We start from the raw sequence: 24,352 nt of genomic DNA, 5'->3' as shown, positions 1-24,352 counted from the left end.
AGGAATTTAAGTTTTGCGCTGTCTGCCCACCAAGGAGCTACAGCTTTGGGGGCAGATGGAGAGGAAATACACAAAGTGCAAAGTGTTGGCTCTTCTTTCTCTACAAAAGCAGCACAGAAATGGGGGCTGTTCCAACAATCATTTTAAAGGCATTTGACCCTCCCGATTAAAAAAAAGAATATCTTGCCGAAACCGGTTTGGCTCAGTGGATAGAGCGTCGGCCTGCGGACTGAAAGGTCCCAGGTTCGATTCCGGTCAAGGGCATGTACCTGGGTTACGGGCATATCCCCAGTGGGAGATGTGCAGGAGGCAGCTGATCGATGTTTCTCTCTCATCGATGTTTCTAACTCTCTATCTCTCTCCCTTCCTCTCTGTAAAAAATCAATAAAATATATTTAAAAAAAAAAGAATATCTTGTTTAATACAGGGCACGGCTACAGTGTTTGGACAGTTTCAAGCCTCGGACTAATAAGAGGGCACAGTCCTGTCCTTGCCACGTGCAAGTCCCAGCTGGAAGGCAGGGCCCTCCCAGCACAATTATAGCCAACAGCTGTAGTTGTAAGCGTGAACCTATGGTCCGAACACGTAGCCCCATGTGCCTGAGTGATATAGTTCAGGTGCATGTAGTTAAGTAGGATTGAAATCCCCGAGAATGTTGTAAACACCTTGATCATGCCCCTACTTTGCCTTGTGGCATCAGCTATAAAATAGACATGGCTTGTGGGTGCTGGCGCTGTCCATCAGAGGAGCAGCGTCCCACCGAGACCCAGCTTTCATTCTCATGTCTGTCTTTTCTAAGCCTTTCATCACCCCCACTCAGGGTCACTGAACTAGGCTGAGCTGGCATGGCACATAAGGCGCCCTGGGGCTGAGTATGCCATGGCCGTGCCGGCTCTCCACAGTTTAAGAAGAATGAATTTTTTAAAATGCATTAAACATTTTTTTTTACTTTTTATTGAATTTATTAAGGTGACACTGGTTAATAAAATTACACAGGTTTCAGGTATACAATTGTACAACACATCATCTGTACACTATATTGTGTGTTCACCGCTCCAGGTGAGGTTCCGCCCATCACCACTTATCCCTCCTCCATCTCCTGCCACCACCTGCCCCCAGCAATCACCACACTGTTGTCTATGTCCATGAGCTTTTTCTTTTTTTTTTTCATTTTTACTCTATCTCTCCACCCCTCAACAGTTGTGCACCTGCTCTCTATCTATGAGTCTGTCTCTATTTTGAAGTAAATATTATTCTAGATGTATTTCCAGGACACCTGGCTACTGCAAATGTGATTTATAGTCGTAGCTCTGTATCACATAGATAAACAGGAAAAACAAATTTAGAAAAGTTAGAAATTCCTAGGCAGAAGCAAAAACTTGAGGTGAAGAAGAGTAGAAAATTATTCTCATGAAGAAGTCCATTCCTAGCCAAGAAAGTTTCATAAATGTTGCTGAGATAAGCAAGCATCTATTCAGGCCACACAAATCAAATGAATGCAAACCCCACACCTCCCTTCCTCCTTGCCTTTGCTGTTCACACAGCACACCCATAAAAGTTTCATCCCAGAAGACCTTTCCCATCAGAAAAGGTGTCAGATATTATATTAAAAGTAACCAGAAAAAGAAGGTAAGATTCATGCCATAGACAAATTTTCTAGAACAAATTTATCCCTTAAATCAAGGGTGCCTTGCCAAGTAAAAATAACTAGCCCATTTATCTGTAATAAGCCTCATTTCATGGAACAATTTAAAATAATTCAGATGACTTAAGTTTTCTATGAAAACCATACCATCACTGATGATAAATTCTAGTCTCTCTTTGCTTAGTTACATGAGGGCAGGAAGGGAATTTTTCAGTTTTATCCCCAGAATTTAGGTCAGTGCCTAAAACATATTTGATGAATGAATGAATGAATGGAGTTGGGAGTAACTTCTGCATCAAAGAAAACATTGAAAGCAAAGACACAGACCCATGAATCTGACTTCTAACATATTGAGGGAGTTCTTAAGTTCTCCCGTTGCCTTAGGTCATAAACTCTCCTTACAAGTCTAGAATTTGCCAACAAGATGCTTGGCAGAATAGGAAAGGCTTTGCCTGCTCTGAGAGGCTCACTTCCCATCAGTAAGTTCATGCCGTGACAATTACTTCAGAAAGGTGACCAAGGCCTCTTCCCATTTAACTGGAGAAATAAGACAACAAATAGATGTCACAGTACTGAACAAATTTGTTATTTACAAACATTAAAGGCCTCAAAAATTGCTGTGTGAGATCCAAAAGGGCGCTCTGCTACTGCCTGGGTGTGGAAGACTTCAGGGCTGATGTGACTGCTCACCTCAGCTTTCACAATGGAACTGCAATGCCAGCATCTGGTACACAGAAGGGACACGAGGACCTGGAATTAGAGAAACTGAGATTAAGTTTTCCTTCTTCCATTGTTTGGGGCAAGGGAACTAGGTTTATCAGGCTTAAGTGTTCTACCTTTAACTGAAACAAAAGCAAATACCTCCCTATCTTCATAGCAGAACCATTGACAATAGCTAAGATCTGGAAGCAGCCTAAGTGCCCATCAGGAGATGAGTGGATAAAAAAGCTGTGGTACATTTACACCATGGAATACTATGCAGCTGGAAAAAAAGAAGGATCTCTTACCCTTTGAGGCAGCATGGAGGGACCTGGAAAGTGTTATGCTAAGGGAAATAAGCCAGTTGGAGCAAGACAAGTATCACATAATCTCACACATACTAGTATGTGGAATCTAATGAACAAAATAAACTGATGGACAAAATAGATCCAGAAACACAGAAGGATGGAACAGACTGATGAGTCTCAAAGGGAAGACTGAAGTGGAGTGGAAGTGAGAAGAGATTAAGAACTTGTATGCATATATGCATAACCCATGGACACAGTTAATAGTGTGGTAAAGGGCTGGGAGGGAGGGTTTGAGGTGGAAGGAGTCAATGGAGGGGAAGGGAATATCTGTAATACTTTTAACAATATAGATAAAATGTAAAAATGAAGGCCAAGAGACGTATGAAAACATGCTCGAAGTCACTAATCATCCAAGAGATGCAAATCAAAACGACAATGCGGTACCATCTCATACCTGTCAGAATGGCTTTCATCAACAAATCAATAAATGACAAGTGCTGGCAAGGATTCGGAGAAAAAGGAACACTCATGCACTGCTGGTGGGATTGCAGACTGGTGCAGCCACTGTGGAGAACAGTTTGGAGTTTGCTCAAAAAATTAAAAATGAACTCCTATTTGACCCAGTAATCTCACTCCTAGGAATATATCCCAAGAAAATAAAAACACCAATCAGAAAGAATATATGCACCCCTGTGGTCATAGAAGCACAATTTACCATAGCTAAGATTTGGAAAGAGCCTAAGTGCCCATCAACAGGTAAGTAAATTAAAAAAACTATGGTACATCTACACAGTGGAATACTACACTGCGGTAAAAAAAAAAAAAAAAAAAAAAAAAGGAATTCTTATCATTTGCAACAGCATGGATTGACCTGGAGAGAATTATGCTAAGTGAAATAAGCCAGTCAGAGAAAGATAAATATCACATGATCTCACTCATTTGTGGAATATAATGAACAACATAAACTGATAAACAAAAGCAGATCCAGAGACAGAGAAGCATCGATCAGACCGTCAAACCTCAGAGGGAAGATAGGGGTGGGTGGGGGTAAGGGGGAGAAATCAACCAAAGGACTTATATGTAAGCATATAGGCCTAACCAATGGACACAGACAACAAGGGGGTGAGGGCATGAGTGGGGGGGAATGAGGGGGGATGTGGGGATAAGGACACATATGTAATAACTTAGTCAATAAATAAAATGAAGGTAAGGATCTAATGTAAAACATAGTTGACAACACTGTACCATATAATTGAAATTTGCTAAAAAGGTAGAGCTTAAATGCTATAAGTAAATAAATATTTTTAAATGAAAAATGGTATTATAACATATTACTGGCACTTAAGATAGTCTGGCCCCTTTTTTCTCTTTGGATTCCAGACATGCTCATGGAGAAATGCTTCCTGATGGGACCAGGAACAAGCCACTGCGTCTGAAGCTCCGGCATTTGCAGGGCCTTGCACTATGAAGAGCCCTACAGTTAAGCTTCATGGTAACATGTATTTTCAAACCTCACAAATTCTTGATTTTTTTTACATATAACATAAGAATTAGTAATTCTTACAGCACTAGATTCTATAAGAATTAAATGAAGCAACATGTGAAATTGCCTTGGATTGCCAATATCTTTTGAAAAGTTTTAGTATATATGTACAGTGTTCCATGTGGAGTGGAGCCCACATGCAGGGCATGAAAACTAGAAGTGACATAGAGAAGAAAGTGCGTGTAAAGAAGGCTTGGGAGTAAGGCTGGCTGGAAAACATAGTGTGAAAAGTCAGAAGCATAAACTCTCTCCTAAGAGCTAATAAAGTAGGAGGAGTGGAGAGACTAATAGTTAGAGCATAAAATAGTTAGAGCATAATTGTGTAATTAAAGGAGAATTTTGGCAAGTGAATTTAGGATATATCTGTGATATCGAATTATCAGACATTGGTACTTTAGATCAAATGTGCTAATATAAAATTATGTCTGACTTTGGAAATTGGAGTGAATGGCCTTGTAAGAATAAAGGATCAGACATGTAAATTTTGACAAGGGGGTGAGAAGTGGTCAGAGAATTAAAAGCATAAGTTTATGCTGACAATGGAAAGCATATGTTTATTATGATTCTGTGCAGAACTCTTGGCTACTGCAGGGCACATAATGGGAAAATAGCAGGACGCCTATTAGGAGGAGAGACCCAAGGGAAGGAGGGCAGCAGATCCATAGACCAAAGTATGAACTATGGGATAAAAGAAATGAGGGTTATATTTCAGTCCCACACTTGTCAACTGGTTGATCTTGGACAAGTTACTTACCTTCCTAAGCATCAAAGCATCAGTTTTCTCATCTGTAAAATGGAGATGTAATAATAATTTAGATAATGTCCAGACCTGTAGGGTTGAAGACAAGTCCTCCAATGGATCTGCCTCTTGTTGAATGTTGAATACATTTTGCTTTGGATGTAAGAGGTAAGGCTGTCCACAGTTGTGTGTATTTTCTTGGTGAGTGAGTGTGTGTGTGTGTGTGTGTGTGTGTGTGTGAGAGAGAGAGAGAGAGAGAGAGTATGTGTATGGGTGAACATGTGAGTGTGTGTGTGTGTGTGTGAGTGTGAAGGAGAGAGAGAAAGAGAGAGAGAGAGAGAGAGAGAGAGAGAGAGAGAGAGAGAGAGAGATCGCCCAGAGATTACAAAGTGTGGACAGAGCCTTTATTTTCTTTCTCTGGCCAAACTAAACTCTTCAAAGACATCTTGATAGAATTCATGGCCTTACTCTTCCCCTCCCAGGCAAAGAGGTTTTGTTTCCTCTGATTCTCTGAGTAAACATTCCATTTTAATAGGCAAAGAGTGCCTGCTTTGGAAGTATTTCTCCAACATCACATCTGCCTTCATCATATTTCTGTGTAGATTCTTTTTTATTGAATTTATTTGAGGGATGACATTGGTTAATAAGATTACTTTTTGCTTAATCCCTTCACCTTTTTCACCCAGCCCCTCATCCCTCCTCCCCTCTGACAGCTGTCCGTCTGCTTTCTGTCTCTGAGAAACAATTCTATTTTGTTGTTAGTTTATTTTGTTCATTAGATTCCACATATAAGTGAAATCTATGGTACTTGCTTTTCTGTGTATATTCTTAATAGACATTGGAATAGAGCATCAAAGAGTTTTCAGAGAGACAATGGGGCAAATGTCTTTTTAAAAACCCTTTGTGGTTCAGTCAGGGTGTCTCCATCCTCACCTGGACCTGGGTCTCTCACTGCATAACCATCAGAGCCCCAACATTCACAGGTGTTCACATGTGGCTAGTACCCACATGGCATTTTCCTTCAGGTTCTTCAGAATAAATTTTAGCAAATTTCCTTCAAGTAACATGAGGTAACGTTCCCAGGCCTGGATGTGAAGTGGACGCCCCGGGACCACCAGTGAGCCTGGAATGTGCCCCACGGGCTCCAAAATATCGCCAAGCTTTGCCACCTCAGCCATCTCTCCACAGCAGACTTGCATTGCCTCCTCTGAAAATCTTGAAGCAAGAGTGGAATGCATTTTCATTCAGGCATTTGACAGATTCTGCAGGACTTCCATTCGTGGATGCTTTTTTTACTTTTAAATGATTTAAAATCCCAAACAGAGCGTGCTTATATGAAAGAGGAGCTGAGCCAACCAGGAGCTGTGCTCACTCCCAGCCCCTGCAGAGGATGCAGGACACGAGTCAAACTTTGCAAAGCAGATAGAGGTTCCCTTTACTTCAGTTTTTTGCATTTTCAGTTTATGCTTTTTTATTTTTTTACTGCGAAGTGAAATTGCTCTGGGAAAGTATTAGAAGTGGCCTTTTGACAGCCAGATGGGACTGAAGTAAAATTTCCATTTTAGTCAAACTGGCCTCACACACTATGCAATTTTCTTTATCCCCCAGTTTAAATTCAAGGCTCCTATAGTGATATCACATTCAATCAAAGCCGACAGGTTATTTCATTAAAGTTTGGGGTTGAAGCAGACTAACTAGAATGCTGCCTCGATTGCTAATATTTCATTCCAGCGGCAGAGGCAATGCCTTGGGCTGACTGAAGAAGGCAAAATTTCTAGTGCTGCTGAAATTGAAAAACAGCTTGTTAGGGTAATTTGGCTCATTTAAATAAAATCACTGTTTATTTTTATTTCCCCGGAATTATAGAGCTCCCTCATTCCACATGCTTCCTGAGCCTTCCTGGGGACCCTCCTTATTGCCTCTCCGGAGAGCGGCCCTGTGGACGCCAGGATGAGGGGCAGCGGAGATGGAGGCTGCCGACCTGCCCACTCCCGGTTCTCATGCAGAGCGAAAACCCATTTCACTACACAATCTCTGGAGAGAGGGGAAAATACACAGTCTGCTTTCCACAGCCTTCAATTACACCTTCAAACCTGTCCTGTTCTGTCCAAGTGTAATAAAAGCTAATTCCCTGCAATCACGTTGGCTTCTGTTAGAGACAAGACTGCTGGGGGTTCTCTGAATTCAGAGGAAGATGAAATAACAGTCAATTAGGCACATGTCTGTGTGTGTAACTACTGCTGTTCCTATGGGAAGCAAGACAAATGAAGCTCAACTAAACATTAAATCCTTTTAAAACAAGCATTTGTTTGTCAGAGTTACAGAAGGTATTTCTGTAGAGGTTTAAACTTTAAAAGCAAATCACACAATGCAATATAAAGATCTGTTTCATAGAAATCTGTATGATCCTATTGACCAATGTCACCCCAATACATCCCATAAATAATAAGTAAAAGCAAATGAAAGGATACCTAAAAGTGTATTTGCCAATGTAAGCGAAATGAGGCCATCATTCTTTTTATGCATTCATCAATACTGAGCGAGCATCTTCCGGCACATACTATCTGTGTAAACAGCCCTATGCTCAGCAGTGCGGCCACTATAAACGTTGGGAGATAAAAGTATTGAATTTGAAGTTATCCCAGGACATACAGCTTCCACAGTTCAGATGTAAATAAAGTTGGGTGGTGGTAGTTGGATAATGTTTCAAAGCCAAACGTTGCCAGGTCGGTTGGAGTTTACTATACAGCCTTGGTTTTCTATATCATAAGTTCAGGGATCTGGGTTCTTTCAGTGGCTCCGTCTCTATTTAACTGTGTGATATGAGACAAATGCATAAGCTTCCACCATCAGTGAAAGGGAAGGAGGGGATACATGCAGTGACCTAATCCTGTAAGAATCTCCAAAGGTAACATTTATAAGTTTTTAGTAAGCACTGTGAATAATTTTTTAAAAAAGGCTTAATCAAGAAGGTTCCATGCAGATGGGTGTCTGTGCAGGCGGGCAGTAGCAAAGCACTGAGCAGTAAGGGGAAGGGTTGAACCTGGCACGCAGGGGACACCCTGAAGTACAATAATTGCCACACATTCCCTGGTGTGCCGGGCTGCCTCCACTGCCTCGGTCCAGCATCTTCTGGGTACTCCACCAGACTCAACAAGAGGCAACAGAAGGCTCCCATATCTTCCAGAAATCTACAGCAACCAGGTATTTTATTCCGCAGTAAGAATGAGAGTGAGTAGGCCTGAGAGACACTGAAATTGATTTTCAGGAGAGAAGCAAGCTTCTCCTTGATCCTGGAGCATCTACTCCAGCATTCACACGGGGACAATGAGCACCTCCAAAGGGCCAGTGTGGTGCTAGTGCTGGGGCAACAGCCAGCAAGGTACGTGCAATTTCACATCCCAGCAAGGGACTGAGAAAACCAGCAAAAAAAGGCAGAGTAGGTGAGATCAAATGCTTTACTTAAATATTATTCTCTTGCCCTGGCTAGGTAGCTCAGTTGGTTAGACCATCCCCTTGATACTTGAAGGTTACAGGTTTGATCCCCAGTAAAATCAGTCACTAAGAGAAAGACAAGTGTGATTTCACTCATCTGTGGAATTTACAAACAAAATGAACTAACAAAATAGAAACAGACTCATAGAAAGAGAGCAGGCTGACAACTGTCCACGGGGCAGGGGCAGAGGGATGAGGGTGGTAAAGGGATTGAGCAAAAAGGAGAAGAAAAAAGAGAAAGAACTCAAGGACATGGACAACAGTGTGGTGATTTCTTGCGGGGAGCGGGGAGGACATGGAGGAAGGGATGGGGCATATATGGTGATTGACCGAGACTTGACCTGGGGTGGTGAACACACAATACAGTGTACAGGTGATGCGTTGTGGAATTGTGCACCTAACACCTGTATACTTTTGTTAAGCAGTGTCACCCCAATAAATTTAACAAGAAGAAAAAATAAATAAAAAATAAAAACAAGAAAAAAGCATCAACCAATAAATGCATAAATAAGTGGAACAACGAATTGATCTTTCTCTCTTTATCCTCTTCTCTCTTTCTAAAACGAATAAATTAAAAAAAATATTATTCTCAATAGTATAATACTAATAAAAATGCTTAAAATTTATTGAATGCTTTTTTGTCTCAAACTCATCATTAAGCATTTTATGTTCATAATTTCATTTAACCTTTAAAACAACACCTGGAAGCAAGTGTAATCATTAAACTCATAAGAGCAGATAAAGAGACTGGGTTGAAAGTATTAAACAACTTTTTCAAGTTAAAACATGGAAAACAGAATTTGAGCAGATCTCTTCAAATCATAACTGCGTTCTTATATTGACATTTTTCTGCCTCCTATTGAAATTGTTAACTTTTTTCTCTCCCCTTTATTTATCTACAAATTTATACATTTCATTTCCATTCCTGAAATGGTTACTATTACTTTTTAATCAACATTATCAAGACATAATTTATTTATAATAAAATGTATCAACTTTTAATGTGCAGTTTTATGATTTTTGACACATCTATGTGACAACCACCATAATCAAAAGATAAAACGTTTTCACCACCCTGAAAACATCTCCCTCTTTTAGCCCCAAGCAACCTACTGAACTGCTTCTGTCATTACAATTCAGATTTGGACTTTCTAGGAACTAAAATAAATGAAATTATAAAGTACAGACCCCCTTCATTCTCTCAGTATGCCTGCAATATTTCTCCATGTTGTGTGTATTGGAAAGTACATCCCTTGTTGTTGCTGGGGGATATTCATTGGATAGAAGTACAACAACCTGTTAACCCTTCTGTTGATGGGCACTTGGATTGCTTCCAATTTTTGTATACTAAATATTGAGCTGTAAAAACATTAAAGTACAAGTCTTTACATGGGCATATTCATCTTTCTTGGGTAAATATCTAGGTCTGCAATTGCTAACAGGCTGATTGTATATTTAGCATTATAAATATACTAGAGGCCCAGTGCACGAAATTAGTGCATGGGTGGGATCCCTAAGTGATCAGGGCTGATCAGGTTCCCTGCCTCCTTCTTCCCCCTTGTTGCCTGCACACCACCACTGTGCAGTTCCCCGCCTCCCAGCCTCCCTGCCTCCCCCCTTCTCCTTCCCTCACAGCCTGCATCCGCCGCCACCCACCCCTGGTTCCCCATCCCAGCCCGAGGCCTGGCCCCAGTAGGGTGATCAGGACCTGCCAGCTGGGGGGATTGACCAGGAGGTTGACCGGCAGGCTCTGATCAGGTGATTGGGGTCTGCTGTGGGGAGTGTCCAACCACCACTGCAGTGGGCAGGTGGCAGGCCAATTGGGGCCTGCTGGTTGGTGATCGGGGTCTGCAGGCAGGGGGCAGCTCCTTTGTTGAGCGTCTGCCCCCTGGTGGTCAGTGAACGTCATAGTGACTGGTCATTCTGGTCATTCTGTCGTAACGGTTGCTTAGGCTTTTATATATAGAGAGATTTATATATTACAAATTTACAAAACAGTTTCCCAAAGTCATTGTACCATTTTATTATCCCCTAGGAATGTTTAAGAGTCCCAGCTGTTCTATAATCTTGCCAACATTTGCTAGTCACAACTTTTGGGTTTAGCTGTTCTAGACTTTAACGTATGAGTAAGAGTATTCTGTTTTATTCTAATTTGTGAGTCCTGCTGACTAATCATGGTGGCACACTTTGTATGTTCATATTAGCCGTTTGTACATCTTCCTCTGCTCAGAAACTGTTCAAATCTTCTCATAATTATTTTTATTGGCTATTTGTCTCATTGTTGAATTGTGAAAGGTCTTTACGAGTTCTATACATAAATCTTTTGTCAGATATATTCATTGAGAATATTTTTTTCCAGTCCTGGGCCATGTCTCAGTATTTTTTGAATTGTATCTTTAGCAGACAAATGTATTTTTTTTTAATTTTCTGACTTTACTCATGTTTCATTGATCTCTGTATTTATACCTCTGCCAATACCACTTTATTGAATACTGTAATCCACAATGCTGGGGCAATAATTGGTCCCACTTTCATTTTCTTTGTCAGTTTGTTTTATGTTCTAGAGACGGTGAACCCTGAGAAAGAAGACATTTACTAAGGAGGGCTCCTGGTGGCTAACTGGGCTCAAATTAAAAAAAAAAAAAATCTAGCAGCCATTTCTACACAGGAGCCTGTCACGCAAATGCACTTTAGGGAGAGGACTGCACTAACTGCCTGCCTGCACTGTGTTTCTGTCATCTGAGCAGCCCTTATAAAGGCGTTCCTGGAATCCTATTTCAACCAATAGGACCGAAGCTTTCCTCATCTGATCAGAGCTGCAAGGTTTCAGAGTCCTTATTTGCTTGAGGACAGATCAACCAGGTTGGGAACTTCTGTCTATGTAAGCCAGCTCCCCTCTGCTCTAGAAGTGCCCTTTCCCTGTCCACTAAAGTCTGTGTTTTCCTGGCTGAGCTGAAACACTGAGCATGTCTTGCCAGAGCAGGGTACAGTAGACCAGCACAGGCCAGAGCAGACTGGCACAGCATGGAGCAGACCAACACAGTGCAAACAGACGATCAGGGAGCAGAGCAGAATTGTCTACCTGGATAGGTGGCTGGCTCAGGGTTGCCTCACAGCCATGCTGTTTCACATCCATGCTGTAGAGCAATTGAGCTGTTTTGCACTGAATAAAGTTTCCCTCTTCACTGCTCCCCAAATTGAGGATTCCTGTTGGCATGGAATTGGTATCAACGACCATTAGTTGACAAGCCTGTGCATTTCCATATAAATATCTATCTATATAAAACCCTAATATGCAAATAGAGAGAACTGCAGAACAACCAAACAACCTAACAACCTGTCACTATGACGTGCGCTGACCACCAACGGGTGCATGCGGAACATGGTGGGCGCCAGCCGTGGCAGGATGGTGGAGCAGGTGAGCAGGGCCAGACCAAGGCGGCGAGCAGGTCACTGTCATTGGGGCGAGCCTCTGGTGGTTACTGAAAATTCTTTACTCCCACACACCACTGTCCCACCTGCTGCCAGCCCCGAATGCTCGGCACCATCAGTGGGTGTGAGCATCACCTTCCAGCCTTGATCGTCCCTGAGGGCTTCTCCACCTCCCCCTGCTCCTGAAGTGCGATCTGGGTAGCAGCCACCACTTGCACTGCTGTCAGCGCTGGCCCTGCTCACACCCACCTCACATCCACTGATGGCTTGGAGTGATTGGGGCCTTGCCAGTAGCGGGTGTGAGCAGGGCCAGCGCCGTCTGTGGGTGTGAGTAGAGGCTGCTGCCTTGATCGCCCCTCAGGAGCAAGGGGAGGTGGAGAAGCCCTCAGGGGCAATTGGGGCTGGTAGCTGCCACTCGCACCCGCTGATGGCGCCGAGTGATAGCGGCCGGCACCGGGCACTGGCAGCAGGTGTGAGCGCTGGGCAGGACTGCAGCATGTGGGAGCAAAGAATTTTCAGTAATCACAAGAGATTTGCCCCGATGACAGTGACCAGTGCCCCTCCTTGGTCTGGCACCCCGGCTTACCTGCTCCACCATCCCACCGTGGCTGATGCCCGCCATGTTCTTCGTGCCCCCCTGGTGGTCAGAGCACGTCATAGCAACCAGTTGTTCGGTTGTTCCACTGTTTGGTCTATTTGCATATTAGGGTTTTATATGTATAGATTGTTCACTTAAAAAAAGATTATTAACATTTTTACATAGAAAACAATGTTTCTGCAAACAAAAATAATTTTCTTTTTTAATCTATGCTTTTTATTTATTTTTTCTTGCCTTCTTGCAGCAAGTGGAACTTCTGGTTCTTCTGGCAAAAACATTGCGTAAGAGTGATGAGAGTAGATGTCTTTGCTGCATTTCTGATTTAAAGGAGGAAGCATTCAGTTCTTGCCATTAAGTATGATGTTCGGGGTTTTTATAGACTCTGTTGAAAAGCCTATATGTCCATCTCTATAGTTTTCCTGTTTTCAATTTTATTTATTACTGTTCTTTTTTTCTGTTTACTTTGGATTTATTTTGCTCTACATTTTCCAGTAACTTGAGGTAAGAAACTAAGTTATTTTTTAGATAACTTTTCTCTGTTTTCTAATATAAGCATTTAGTGCAATAAACTCCCTTCAGGGTTCATTTATCTACAACTCACAAAACTTGACATACTATGTTGGTTGTTTTTTTTCATTCAATTGCATTTTTTATTTATTTGAGACTTCTACTCTGACCCACAATTATTTAGTAGTGTTTAATTAATGAAATTTGTTTCATGGCTCAAGATATGATCTATCTTAGTGAATATTCCATAGAACTTGAAGAAAAATGTACTCTGTACTATTGAGTGCAGTGTTACATTATGTAAATTAGGTCCTATTGGTTGATTATGTTATTGAGTTCTTCTATGTCAATGGTTCTCAACCTTCCTAATGCCACAACCCTTTAATACAGTTCCTCATGTTGTGGTGACCCCCACCCATAAAATTATTTTCGTTGCTACTTCATCACTGTAATTTTGCTACTGTTATGAATCATAATGTAAATATCTGATATGCAGGGTGTACTTTCATTGTTACAAATTAAACATAATTAAAACATACTGATTAATCACAAAAACAATATGTAATTATATATGTGGTTTCTGATGGTCTTAAGCGACCCCTGTGAAAGGGTCGTTCGACCCCCAAAGGGGTCACGACCCACAGGTTGAGAACCGCTGTTCTATGTTCTTGTTGATTTCTTGTCTTATAGTTGTATTAGTTGCTGGGGTTGGAGTAGGAGTAGGGGACATGAAGAGCTGAAGTTCCCAACTATAATTGTGGATTTGCCTATTTTCTTTCATCTCTATCAATTCTAATTTTCAATATTTCCAGGCTCTGTTGTTTGGTGTGTATTTAGCTAAAATATTATATATTACTGTGAGATTGGTTCTTTCACTTTTTTTAATGCCCTTCTTTGGCTCTGGTAATTTTCTTTGCTCTGAAGTACACTTTGGCATATATTAATACAGCTAATCCTGGTTTTTATTAATTTTACATGCCATATCTTTTTCACCCTTTATATTAAACTTACCTATGTCATGAATTTAAAGTTATATTTTTGCAAGTAACATAGGTTATGTGGAAAAGTAGATGGTGTTTATTTTGATGTTCAATTTATTCATTATTTTATGATCCATAATTTTAGATCCCTTATCTAAAGTAATGTGTGATTTCTTTAAGGTTGCAAAGACTTTCTTGTATGACTATTTACAGTATTTACAGTTTTAGCTTTTATATTTGAATTTATGACCCATTTTTAGTTCATTATTGTGGATGTGATAAGGAAAAATTCAAACTTGAATGAAAAAATATTTTGCATATGGATATCAACTGTTCTACCACCATTTTTTGGAAAAATTAATTATCTCTTACTGAATTATGTTGACACTTTTTCATAAAAACAATCGAACAGGTATGTGAGGACATATATATCTCTACTCTTATTTTTTAAATTTATAAATATTATTCTTATGCCAATTGCACACTGTCTTGGTTACTATAGATTTATAGTAAGTCTTGAAAATTGTTTGGCTAATCTATATCCTTTATATGATTTTTATATGTAGCTTTTTAATTATTACAAAATGGTCTGCTTTGATTTTGGTTAAATTATGTTAAAAGTATAAACCAATTTGAAAAAAAAATTGACAAATAACAACATTGAATCTTTCAAACCATAATATATCTTTCCATGGGCTTAGGTCTTCAATAGTGTTTTTTAGTAGCTTTCTTCATTGTTTGACTCTATTATTCATATTTATTATTTCACATTTCTAATGCTCTTGTAAATTACTTTGATTTCACTAATGTTTATTGCTAGCATATAGAAATGCTACTAATTTTGTATACTCACCTTTTATTCTGGAATCGATAAATTCACTATAGTTGTAATAGTTGTTTTATAGATTTAATAAGGTTTTTTGTATTCACAATATATATTATCTTCAAAGAAATAATAATATTAGTTCTTTAATATCTATGCTTGTTTCTTTTTCATGCCTAAATTTCCTTTCTAGAATCTTCAGTAAGTGTTGAATATATGTGATGACAGTGGATATTCTAGCCTTGTTTTTAATCTTAGTAAGAAAAAAATTCAATCTTTTACAATAATTTTTATTGTACATTTTTGATACGTTTCATCTTTATCAGGTTGAAAAGTTTATTTCTACAGAGGTTTTTATCATACATGTGCAGTTAATTATGTCAGATGATTCTACAGATTTATTTTTTTAATATAATTTTTATTGATTTCAGAGAGGAAGGGAGAGGGAGAGAGATAGAAACATCAACGAGGAATCATTGATCAACTGCCCCCTGCATGCCCCACACTTGGATCAAGCCTGCAACCCAGGTATGTGCCCTGACCAGGAATTAAACTGTGATCTCCTGGTTCATAGGTCAACGCTAAACCACTGAGCCACATGGGCTGGGAACTTATATATTTATTGAGAAGATGATATTGATTTTTCTCAATTACTCTGCTAAAGAAATGAATTGTGATGATTTATTTTCAAATATTAAATCAACCCCGAATCCTTGGTTTAAACGCACATAATCATAATCTGTTATTCATTTTATATTTCTGACTTTCACTTTCTTTTTTTCTCTGTTTTAATTGAATTTATTGGGATGACACTGGTTCACAAAATCATAGAGGTTTCAAGTGTACAACTCAATAAAACAACATCTGCACACTGCCTCATGTGCCCATCGCCCCAAGCAAAGTCTCTTTTTTGGAATTCAATTCTCCCCCTTTGTCCACCTCCACCTAGTCCTCATCCGCCTTTCCCTCTGGCTGTACCAAACTTTTATCTGTGTCTACGTGTTATGTATATATAGTTTTTGCTTAATCACTTCACATTCTTTCATCCAGTCCCACAACCTCCTTCCCCTCTGACAGCTGTCAGTCTAGTCTAGTGCTTCTACTACAGGGGTCCTCAAACTATGGCCCGAGGGCCACATGCAAATACAAATATTGTATTTGTTCCCATTTTGTTTTCTTTACTTCAAAATAAGATATGTGCAGTGTGCATAGGAATTTGTTCATAGTTTTTTTTAAAACTATAGTCTGGCCCTCCAACAGTCTGAGGGACAGTGAACTGGCCCCCTGTTTAAAAAGTTTGAGGACCCCTGCTCTACTATTTTGTTCATCAGTTTATTTATATTAGATTCCATATATGAGTGAGACCATATATTTGTCTTTCTCTGAGTGGCTTATTTCACTAATCATTGTAATCTCCAGATCATCCAGGTTGTCACAAAAGTGAAGATTTCCCTTTTTTTTTACAGCTGCATAGTATTCCATTGTATAAATGTACCACAGCTTTTTATCCATTAATCTACTGATGAGCAATTAGACTGCTTCCCAATCTTGGCTGTTGTAAATAAATCTGCAATGAACACAGTGGCGCAAATATTAGAAATTATACCCTTATCAGATGTATTATTGGCAAATACTAGGTGTACCCTTTAATAATGGGGATTTTTTTCAATAGATGGAGTTACACATATGTTCTCCCATACAGTAGGATCTCTTTTTATTTTGTTAATGGCTTCCTTTGTTGTGCAAAAGCTTTTTAGTTTGATGCAGTCTCATTTTTTTAATGATTTCCTTTGTTTTTCTTGCCCAAGGAGGAGATATATCAGCAAAAATATTGCTCTGAGAGATGTCTGAGATTTTAATGCCTGTGTTTTCTTTAAGGATTTTTATGGTTTTGTGACTTACATTTAAGATTTTTATCAATTTTGATTTATTCTTGTGTATGGTGAGAGTTGGTAGTCTATTTCTTTTCTTTTCTTTTTTTTTTTTTGCATGTACCTGTCAAATTTCCCCAACATCACTTATTGAAGAGACTGTCTTTACTCTATTATATGCTCTTGTCTACTTTGCCAATATTAATTAACCATAGAGGCATGGGTTTATTTCTGGACACTCTGTTCTGTTGCATTGATCTATATGCGTATACTTATGCCAGCACCAGGCTGTTTTTATTACAAAGGCCTTGTAGTATAATTTCATTATCAGGTATTGTGATACCTATAAATTTTGTTCTTCTTTCTCAGTATTACTGAGACTATTTTGAGTCTTTTTTTGTTCCATATAAGATTTTGAAATATTTGTTCTAGATCTGTGAAATATGCCATTAGTGTTTTAATAAGAATTGTATTAAATCTATAGATTGTTTTGGGTACTAATACATTTCAATTATGTTAATTCTTCTTATCCATAAACATGATATATAATTACACTTCCTTATATCTTTCGTGATTTCTTTCTTCAAAGCTATAGTTTTCTGAATATAGGTCTTTTACCTCCTTGGTTAAATTTATCCTTAGGTATCTGATTTTTTGTTGCAATAATAAATGGGATTGTTAATTTCTCTTTCTGATAGTTCATTATTGGTGTATAAAAATGCAACTGATTTCTGAACATTAATTTTGTATCCTGCTACTTTTCCAAATTCACTTATTAGATCTAGTAGATTTTTGGTGGAGTATTATGTGTGTGTGTGTGTGTGTGTGTGTGTGTGTTTAATGTACTGTATCATGTCATCTGAGAATAATGACAGTTTAACTTACCACTCTGCAATTTAGATGTCTTTTATTTCTTCTTCTTATCTGATTGCTGGTTCCAGTACTTCCAGTACTATGTTAAATTAGTGTGATGAAAGAGGACATTTCTGTCTTGTTCCTGATCGTAAAGGAATCACTTATTTTTCTGTGCATTGAATATATGGCCTTTATTATGTTGAGCTAGGACCCCTTTGCCCCCAATGTGCTGTGAGTTTCTATCATAAATGGGTGCTAGATTTTATCAAATGCTTTTCTGCATCTATTAATATGATCATGTGATTTTAATGCTTCATTTTGTTTATATAATGTATCATCTTTATTAATCTGCAAATAATGTACCAACCTTGCATCACAGGAGTAAATCTCACTTGATCATGGTGTATGATCTTTTCAATGTATTGCTGGATCCGGTTTGCTAATATTTTGTTGAGAGGTTTAGCATCTATGTTCATCAGGGATAACCTATCTAATAAAAGGGTGATATGCAAATTAACTGTCACTCTGACACAAAGATGGCAGCGCCCACAACCACAAGATGGCGGTGCCCAGTCCCCTCAGGCCCGCTGGAGTCCCCAGTCCTTTCAGCCCAAACTAATTACTATGGCAAGTGGACCGAGAGGGTTTTCAGCAAGTGTGAAAAGCAAGTGTGAGAAGCAAGCCTTGGCGGGATCGAGGGAGAGCCGCGGGCTCAGGGCCGCTGCCGCCCAGGGAGGCCCTCGGAGTTCAGTTCTGAAACCGTAGGAACCTGCTCCAGCGCAGGCTGGGGAGGAAGTGCTGCTTCCTGCCCAGCACCAGGTCCCTGGTTAAGGAAGTGGGTCCAAGTCACAGCCATGAGGCCTGGCGAGGCTGTCTCACCTTGGACCATCATGGCTGAGCTGTGGCGGGGGCAGCAAGCTCCTCCGGGATCACTGTCTCCCCCGGGCCACCTGCAGACACAGGTGGAGTGGGTTGAACATTTTAATGAAAATGGGATGCCTGCACCCGCCCCACCGCACCCTGGTCCCCAGTGAGGAGAGGGCAGCAGGGGTGCAGCCTCAGGACCACCAGGGCTCAGGAGGGGCTGGGAGCCACCTGCAGGTGCTCGTCGAGGAAGAGGTGCTGAGCCACCAGGACACCGAGGGCTGGCTACTCAAGGAGCACAAAGGTGCAGACAAGGCAGCTGTCACCTGTGCTGAGCTTGAAAAGCATTGACAACCTGATGGACGAAATTGCCTTTTTGAAGAAGGTGCACAAAGAGGAGATCGCCAAGCTGCAGGCACAGGTCCAGTATGCTCAGATCTCCCTGGGGATGGACGTGTCCTCCAAGCCCGACCTCTCCGCCTCACTCAAGGACATGCACGCCCAGTACGAGAAGGTGGCTGCCAAGAACATGCAGAATGCTGAAGAATGGTTCAAGAGCCACTTCACTGTGCTGACCAATAGCACTGCCAAGAACACTGATGCAGTGCACACCACCAACGATGAGGTGTCCAAGAGCTGCGCCTACTCAAGGCCAAGACCCTGGAGATCAAAGCATGCCGGGGCATGAACAAAGCGCTGGAAAAGCAGCTGCAAGAGCTGGAGGATAAGCAGAATGCCAACATTAGTGCTATGCAGGACACAATCAACAAATTAGAAAATGAGTTGAGAACTACAAAGAATGAAATGGCATATTTAAAAGAATACCAGGACCTCCTCAATGTGAAGATGGCTTTGCACATTGACATTTCAGCTTACAGGAAATTCTTGGAAAATGAAGGTGAAAGAGAAGATGCCAAGGAAGCTGAGGAAGAGAAGAAAGATAAAGGTGCTGGGGAGGAGCAAGCAACCAAGGAGAAAGATTGAGCCCCCCTCTCCTTAATTATTTCAAGAAAAATCCTCCCAAAACCAGGTCAACCCCGTCATCAACCAAGCTGTTGAGTTCCCGATACTATATGAATTAAGAAGTCAATATATGTAACATTCTGAGTTGACTCAGGTTGGACATTAAATGTTGTGCTATGACTTTTCTCCTTATGCAGAGTATCGGTTTGCTTGCAGAGTGGCTTCCTGGCTTGCTGCCAGCCTGTGCATGGTCCACGCTTATGAGTTCAGGATCTATGGCAATGTGAATAATTCAGACATTTACAATAAAAACACATGAATACATGAATTCACTAATGTTAATGTTAAACTTCATCGAAAAATAATCTTTTGAATCTTTGGTGGTTAGAAATTAAAGACCTCAAATAATGTGCAATAAACAGTAAATAAAGTTACACTGAATGACCAAAAAAAAAAAAAAATACATCAGGGGCCAGGAAATGCTCAAAGAATTGGGGAACCATTCCCAAATCAGGAAGGGAAGTCACAGGGTGTATATTATTGCTATGAATACAATATTTCCTACTACTTACAACATATGCAATGTAATGTATTAGATGCCTTCCTATCGCATGAAGTACATATTCTCATAGAGCAGTGATGGTGAACCTATGACATGTGTGTCAGAGGTGACACACGAACTCATTTTTTTGGTTGATTTTTCTTTGTTAAATAGCATTTAAATATATAAAATAAATATCAAAAATATAAGTCTTTGTTTTACTATGGTTGCAAATATCAAAAAATTTCTATATGTGACACAGCACCAGAGTTAAGTTAGGGTTTTTCAAAATGCTGTCACACCGAGCTCAAAAGCTTTGCCGTCACTGTCATAGAGTAATACTGGTAGATATGTTATAGTTACGGCAGTATGTCATATCTTATCTATACTAATAAAAGGGTAATATGCTAATTAGACCATGAGACCTTCTGGACAGTCTTCCGGACAAAGCCATGGTGGTGGGGCCGAGGCAGAGGCAGTTAGGGGCAATCAGGCCAGGAGGGGAGGGCAGTTGGGGTGATCAGGTTGGCGGTCAGGGGGGGCTGTTGGGGGTGAGCAGGCCAGCAGAGGGGACCAGTTGGGGGTGATCAGGCCAGCAGGGGTGGTGGTTGGGGGTGATCAGGCTGGCAGTTGGGGCAGTTGGGGGCAAGCAGGCTGGTGGAGGGGGCAGTTGGGGGTGATCAGGCTGGCAGGGGGGTGCAGTTGGGGGCAAGCAGGCCTGCATGCAGAGTGGTTAGGGGTGATCAAGCAGGCAGGCAGATGCGCGGTTAGGAGCCAGCAGTCCTGGATTGCGAGGGGGTTGTCCACCTGCCAGTTTAGGTCTGATCCCACAGGGATCCCACGAGGGGTCCCAGATTGGAGAGGGTGCAGGGTGGGCTGAGGGACACACCCCTGTGCATGAATTTTTGCACTGGGCCACTAGTTGGCTGATAATTTTCTTTCTAATGTCTTTATCTAGGTTTGGAATTAAGATAATGACGGCCTCATAAAATCAGTTTGTGAGTCTTCCCTCCTCTTGATTTTTTTGGAATAGTTTGAGGATAGATGCTAGTTCTTTGAATGTTTGATAAAATTTTTCTGCAAATCCATCCAGTCCAGGACTTTTGTTTTCTGTGATTTTTTTTATTACTATTTCAATTTAATTAGTTGTAATTAGTTTATTCAAGTTTTCTGATTCTTCCTGATTCAGTTTTGGAAGAATGTATGTTTCTAGGAATTTTATCTGTTTCACCCAGGGTGTCCAACTCATTGACATATTGTTGTTTAAAGTATTTTCTTACAATTTTTTGTATTTCTGTGATATCAGTTGTCGCTTGTCCTAATTAATTTCTGATTTTATTTATGTGGGTCCTCTCCCTTTTTTTCTTGATAAGTCTGATTAAAGATTCATCAGCTTTATTTCCCTTTTTCAAAGAACCAGCTCGTGGTTTCATTTATTTTAGTAAGTTTTTTTTACCCTCTATGTCATTTATTTCTACTCTGATCTTTATTATTTATTTTCTTCTACTTACTCTGGCTTTTATTTATTTTTCTTTTCCTAGTTCTTTTAGGCATAGTATTAGATTATTTGAGATACTAGTAGCCCGATGCATGAAATTTGTGCATGGCGGGGGTGTGTCCCTCAGCCTGGCCTGCACCCTATCCAATCTGGGAAACCTTCGGGGGATGTCCAACTGCCGGTTTAGGACATCTGGCAGTCTGACATCCCTGTCACAATCCAGGACCGCTGGCTCCTAACCGCTCACCTGCCTGCCTGCCTGCCTGATCACCCCTAACTTCCCACCCCTGCTGGACTGATCGCCCCTAACCACCTCTGCCTCATCCCCGCAACCATGGCTTTGTCCAGAAGGATGTCTGGAAAGTCTCCTAGTCTAATTAGCATATTACCCTTTTATTAGTATAGATAGAGACCTGGTGCACAGGTGGGGCCTGTCTGGTCTGCCCTGAAGGGAGTCCTGGATCAGGGTGAGGGTCCCATTGGGGAGCATGGCCAGCCTGGGTGAGAGGCTGAGGGACGTTTGCAGGCTGGCCACCCCCCCATTGGGGTGAGGGACCCCACTGGGAAGCGTGGCTGGCCTGGGTGAGGGGCTGAGGGCTGTTTGGGGGCAGTTTTCAGGCCAGCCAAGCCCCCGGCTTTGTCCAGGACATCTGGAAGGTCTCCAGAAGGTATCCCAGTGTAATTAGCATATTACTCTTTTATTAGTATAGATTAGTGGCCCGGTGCACGGAATTCGTGCACCTTCTCCAATCTGGGACCCTTCGGAGGATGCCCCACAACCAGCTGTTGGACATTCCTCTCGCAATCCAGGATCACTGACTCCTAACTGCTCACCTGCCTGCCTGCCTGATTGCCCCTAACCACTCTGCCCATTGGCCTGCTCATCCCCAACTGCCACCCCTGCTGGCCTGTTCTCCCCCAACTGCCCCCCCTTCAGGCCTGCTCACCCCCAACTGCCCTCCCCTCTTGGCCTGATCACCCCTAACCACCTCTGCCTCAGCCCAGCAACTATGGCTTTGTCCAGAAGGATGTCTGGAAAGTCTCCCAATCTAATTAGCATATTACCCTTTTATTAGTATAGATTCTTTGCTTCTTGAAGTAGGCCTGTAATGCTATAAACATCCCTTTCAGGACTGACTTTGCTATGTCCCATGGATTTTTGGTTGTTGTTTGTTCATCTTTATTTATGTCTAGGTAATTTTTTAATTCTTCCTTGATCTCATTGTTAACCCATTCATTGTTTAATAACAAACTATTTAACTTCCATGTGTTTGAATGTTTTTCAGGTTTTCTTTATTGTAATTGATTTCAAGTTTCATACCATTGTGGTCAGAGAAGATACTTAATATAATGTAAACCTTCTTCAATTTGTTAATACTTATTTTTGTGTCCTAACATCTGGTCTGTCTTTGAGAATGTTCCATGTGCACTTGAGAAGAATGTATATTCTGCTGCTTTGTGAGGAAATGTTTTGCAAATATCAATTAAATCTATCTGATCTAGGGTGTCATTTAAGGTTGCTGTTGCCTTGTTGATATTTTTTGTCCAGGAGATCTATCCATTAATGACAGGAGAGTATTAAAATTCCCTACCGTGACTGTATAGCTGTTGATCTCTCTCTTTATGTCCAGCCAAATATTTTTTTATAATTAAGGGCTCCTATGTTGGGTTCATACATGTTTACAAGAAGCATATCCTCTTGTAGGGTCAATCCCTTTAGTGTTATGTAGTGACATTCTTTGTCTCTTTTATGGCCTTTATTTTGAAGTCTATTCTGTCCATGTAAGTATTCCTACCCCAGCTTTTTGTTTGTTTGTTTCCATTTGCATAGAATATTTTTTGTCATCCCCTCACTTTCAGTCTGTGTTTATGTTTTTTTCTGAGGTGGACTGCATATATATGACCATGTTTTCTTATCCATTCTGCCACCCCATGTATTTTGATTGAAGCATTTAATCTGTTTACATTTAAGGTTATTATTGAAAAGTACTTATTTTTTTCATTTTATTCTTTATACCTTTTATCCTCTCTTGGTTTCTTTAATCTTCCTTCTTCTTAAAGTAGGTCCTTTACATTTCTGGTAATACTGGTTTGGTGGTAATAAACTCCTTTAGTGTTTTTGTTTGTTTGTTTGTTGCTTTGTTCTGTTTTTGTCTGGGAAGCTCTTTATTTTGCCTTCAATTTTAAATGATAGCCTTGCTGAATAGAGTACTCTTGGTTGCAGGTCCCTTGGCTTTTTATCACTTTGAATATTTCATGGCAATTCCTTCTGGCCTGAATTGTTTCTGTTGAGAAATCAGCCAAAAGCCTTATGGAAGCTCCTTTGTATGCAACTAATTGCTTATCTCCTGCTTCCTTTAAGGTTCTCTCTTTATCATTAATCTTTGGCATTATCATTATGATGTATCTTGGTGTGGACCACTTTGGGTTTATCTTGATTGAGACTCTTTGTGCTTCCTGAACTTGTATGACTTTTTCCTTCATCATGTTAGGGAAATTTTCAGACATTATTTCTTCAATCAGGTTCTCAACCCTTCATCCACTCTTTTCTTCTCCTGGTACCCATATGATGCTGATGTTGTTAGGCTTGGTGATGTACCAAATATCTCTTAGAGTTTGTTCATTGTTTTTATTAATTCTCTTTTCTTTCTGATGCTCTGCTTGGTGCTTACTGTTAAGTTGTCGCCCACTAAATTGCAGATTTAATTATTCACTTCATCTAACCTGCTCTTGATTCCTTCTAGTGTATTCTTCATTTCTGATTGGTTCTTTTTTATGGTTCCTATGTCCTTTTTAATGTTTACTATCTCACTGTTTAAGTTTTCTCTGAAATCATCCATTTTTCTCCTAAGTGCCTTGAGCATCCTTATAACCTTTGTTTTAAATATGCATCTGTCGTTTTTGTTGCTTCTATTTCATTTAATTCTTTTTCTGGGAATTTCTCTTATTCTCTAATTGGGGCATATTTCTTTATCTCCCCATTTTGTCTCT

The sequence above is a fragment of the Myotis nattereri genome, assembly GCF_964212035.1.
Source record: "Myotis nattereri genome assembly, chromosome: 7".
Classification (NCBI taxonomy): domain Eukaryota; kingdom Metazoa; phylum Chordata; class Mammalia; order Chiroptera; family Vespertilionidae; genus Myotis; species Myotis nattereri.
The sequence above is the reverse complement of the archived record's forward strand: the minus strand, read 5'-3'. Positions refer to the sequence as shown.